This window comes from Mustela putorius, unplaced genomic scaffold (assembly GCF_011764305.1).
Source record: "Mustela putorius furo isolate JIRA1106 unplaced genomic scaffold, ASM1176430v1.1 tig00003913_pilon_pilon_pilon, whole genome shotgun sequence".
Classification (NCBI taxonomy): Eukaryota; Metazoa; Chordata; class Mammalia; order Carnivora; family Mustelidae; genus Mustela; species Mustela putorius.
The window spans coordinates 580,868-585,253 of record NW_025422060.1 but is presented as its reverse complement, the minus strand read 5'-3'; the positions used below and the strand labels follow the sequence as shown (position 1 = coordinate 585,253).

At 37.1% G+C, this 4,386-nt stretch overlaps 1 pseudogene; it reads left to right on the top strand.

Annotated features, from left to right (window-relative positions):
• The first annotated feature begins 2,429 nt into the window (after positions 1-2,429).
• On the top strand, positions 2,430-3,852 carry LOC101693678 (annotated as a pseudogene).
• Positions 3,853-4,386: the final 534 nt, after the last annotated feature.

Below are 4,386 nucleotides of genomic sequence, written 5' to 3'. Positions count from 1 at the left end.
TGTCAATAATATCTCAAGAAAGCTGGAAAAAAGAGCCTTTTTTAAACTGTAAACATTATGTACTTGGTCTTAACTTTTCCTTTATATAAATTTTGAACACAGCAAAATATTTTTAAGAGGTAAAGTGCTCATAAAGCAAAAGAAAATAGGCTATATTTTAGAAGAAAAATAATCAATACAAGTAGATCAACTTATGACTCATATGTTGGGATTATGACAGGAACTTTAAAATAGCTATAAGTATGTTAAAGAATAAAGCAGAAAAGGTTAAGAGATAACAGATGAGAAATTTTAGGAAAGAAATAGATGAAGGATATAATTCTTGAAAGGAATGCAACATAAATATATACAAATGAAATAAAATATCTAAATAGAAGAAAGACTGTATCCACCTTGAAAGATATATATGAGGTATTGATATTTCTGACGATTCATTTTTGTGTAAAAATCTATCAGCCTTGTACTGAGTGAGAATTACTGACCCAGAAGTATGAAATCATAGACAGAGTTAAATGTCGACATTTTGGCCAAAGTCAGTTATCAGGAGCCACATTTTCCATTAAAATGGAGTGGGATTCATGATTTTATAGAAAAGTATAATTCTGGGATTACTGTTATTCATCTATCTGTATTTTCTTAGTCTCTATCAACTTCATATGAGCAAATTACCATAACTGATGAATAGGATAAATGCAGAAGGTCAACATGAAATGGAAAAGAAAAATGGTTATAGGTAAAAAATAAAAAAATCTGAAATGTATTATCTTACCAGGATAAGGATTTATTGTTTTCCTTAATCTAGAACTGAAAGACATGATAATAATATGAAAAGCCTAGCTCTGCTTCTTGGAATTTGAGGATGAATACTTGACTTAATATCTATATACTTCAATTCTCCCATGAAAAATAAACTTAGATAATTAGGTTATAATAAACCAAAGCACTTTTTAGCTCTAAATTCTTTGACTACAGGAATTTAAATAATTAACAATGGAGATCCTGGCAACAGACATCAAAACATTATAGAGTAAGAATCACATCTCAAAACTCTTTGGATATCCACTTGAAAAATCAATGGAGATGATTAAAACTGTCATGATATTAAAATGATTTACAAAATGGAAATGTCTTCCCATCGTAAACAATCCATTGATTTATTTTTTCTGTGGAGTAAATGAAATAAAAGGAAATAGAATGTTAAGTTATAGGTAGAAGAATTAAGTGTTTACACTCATAATAAATTTTGAATTCATTACTAAGTGTGTTTGTTCTTGGAAAATCTACCTAAATTAGGTGAGCCTCAGCTTACCCAAGTATAGTATAGGAATAATAAGTCAACTCTTATTGGTGTCTTAGCTGTTAATCATCTGCCTTTGGATCAGGTCATGGTTCCAGGGTTCGGGAATTGAGTCCCACATCAGGACTGCTCAGCAGATCACTTAAAACAAATAAACAAAAAAAGAAAAAGAATAAAAGTAAGAAAATGAGGAAAGAATTAAGGAAGGAAAAATAGAAGGAAAGGGGACTGTCAAAAAAAAAAAAAAAGAAAGAAACATGGCAGGACAAATGTAGGAATAATACTAATTATGACCTTAAGATAAAAAATGTTCCCATATGCTGATACAACTTGCTAGTATTCTTACTTCTTCAATGAAATCTCAGTGTCCACATGGCAAACTCATCTTATTGCTAGTTATATGAATTGGTTATTTCAAAGAAGTTTTGCAATAACATCCACCACCAGCATAAGAATATACACACTGATATTTAAAATGAATTCCATTAAATTTATTTTTATTTAACTGAATTGAATAAAGGATAATGAGAACTGCTTTAATTTTTCAAAAAGTACACACATATTTAAATAAGAGACTTATTTTTATCATGTTCATACTTAAGTAAGACAAAATAAATTTCACATTCTACATTAAAAGAAAAGATAAAAGAAATTCTGGGGAATTTCTGGGGAAAACCACAAAGTTGGAGGATCCTAAACTTACCTCATCAACTAGATAACACTCTCTGCAGAATAAACACCCAAGAAAAGAACTCAGACTGGCTGAAAAAACCCACAACTTAATGTAACTTTGAGGTGACACTTAAGAGTAGGAAGGGCAATGACTTCTTGGAAAGCAAAGCCCCATGGCTCTAACCACTGGAGAAGGGGGTCATAGATATGAAGAAGAGCCAGAAACATTGAAGTATATCAGGAAGCCTATAAAGGGAAGAGAAATGCCCATAGCATTTGTTTTTGAAAATCAGAGGGGCTGAATTTCATGAGTGCATATAACTAGTAGGACTTAAAATTGGAACATTAAAATCAGTGGGTGCCCCCCTCGCTCGCTCGCGCTCCCTGCTCCCCGCTTGCCGCCCACCACCCACCGCCCGCAGTCCTCCATGGGTTCTCTCATTAGTGTGCTGCAGTCTCCTTAGCCACCCACCCGTCTCCGAGCTTGCGACTCGCGGACAGGCATCCTCAGCCCAGAGAGACGGGACTGCGAGTCGTCGCCTAAGTGCCTTTCATCTGAGAAATTCAAGGCACTTGTAGAACTTCTGCCGCACAGACCGTGGGTCTTACAGCACATTTGTAAGCATGGCTGTCATCCAGAAGAAACTGGTGATTATTGGTGATGGAGCCTGTGGCAAGACTTGTTTGCTCATCGTCTTTAGCAAGGACCAGTTCCCAGAGGTGTATGTACCCACAGTGTTTTAGAACTATGTGGCAGATATGGAAGTTGATGGAAAGCCGGTAGAGTTGGCTTTGTGGGATACAGCTGGGCAGGAAGATTATGACTGCTTGAGGCCTCTCTCCTATCCGGACACTGATGTTATACTGATGTGTTTCTCCATTGACAGCCCTGATAGTTTAGAAAATATCCCAGAAAAAAATGGACCCCGGAAGTCAAGCACTTCTGTCCCAACGTGCCCATCATCCTGGTTGGGAACAAGAAGGATCTTTGGAATGATGAGCACACAAAGCGGGAGCTAGCCAAGATGAAGCAGGAGCCGGTGAAACCTGAAGAAGGCAGAGATATGGCAAACAGGATCGGCGCTTTTGGATACATGAAGTGTTCAGCAAACACCAAAGATGGAGTGAGGGAGGTTTTTGAAATAGCCACGAGAGCTGCTCTGCAAGCCAGAAATGGGAAGAAAAAATCTGGGTGCCTTGTCTTGTGAAACCCTGCTGCAAGCACAGCCCTCATGCGGTTAATTTTGAAGTGCTGTTTATTAATCTTAGTGTATGATTACTGGCCTTTTTCATTTATCTATAATTTACCTAAGATTACAAATCAGAAGTCATCTTGCTACCAGTATTTAGAAGCCAACCGTGATTATTAATGATGTCTAACCCACCTGACCACCGGGGTCCTTCTGACACCGCTCTAACAGCCCTCCTCTGCACTCCCACCTGACACACCAGGCGTAATTCAAGGAATTTCTTAACTTCTTGCTTCTTTCTAGAAAAAGAAACAGTTGGTAACTTTTGTTAATTAGGCTGTAACTACTTTATAACTAACATGTCCTGCCTGTCATCTGTCAGCTGCAAGATACTATAGTGAGTCCCTACTTCAGAGCTTTACTCCTTAACAGATTTTATTGGCATAACTCTGTGATGGGCATCCAGTTTTTTGAAAATGCTCATCCAGAAAGGCCCAAGTCTATGCAGCTGTGGCAGTTACAGTTCTGTGGTTTCATGTTAGTTACTTTATAGTTACTGTTTAATTAGTGCCACTTAATGTATGTTACCAAAAAATAAATATATCTACCCCAGACTAGATGTAGTATTTTTTGTATAATTGGATTTCCTAATACTAATATTTGTCATCCCTGCAGAAAGTGTATTGGTTTTTTTTTTTTTAAAGAAAGTGTATTTGAAAATAAAGTCAGATTGAAAATTCATTTTTAAAATTCCCATTTTGTCAGTTTCTCTGATAAAAGATGGCCCATATCACCTGTTCTCGGTCCCACATATCCAGTACCCCCTCCCCAGAGCTGGGCTAAATAAATAGGAATTTGGTTTCATGCCTGAGGCACTTAGACACTTCAGCAAGTGGCATGACTTGTCTCACCTGGACTGCAGGGTCTGGCTCTAGTTCACAGTGCTCCTTTTCCTCACTGTATCCAGGTTCCCTCCCAAAGGAGCTGTCCGTTCTGTTGAGTGGCACTCACTCTCCTCTCCAGCTTTTTTTCTGTACCAGTTAATTTTTCCAACTACTAATAGAATAAAGGCAGTTTTCTAAAAAAAAAAAAAAAAAAAAAAAAACAGTGGGTCCCACTCCAAGAGAGCCCAGAAGGAAATTTTCTCTGAGCCTCTGCCCTTAAAGAGATAGCACAGCAAAGAGACTGCAGAGATAATTGGTAGCAACAGTTTGAAAGACAGCTGGG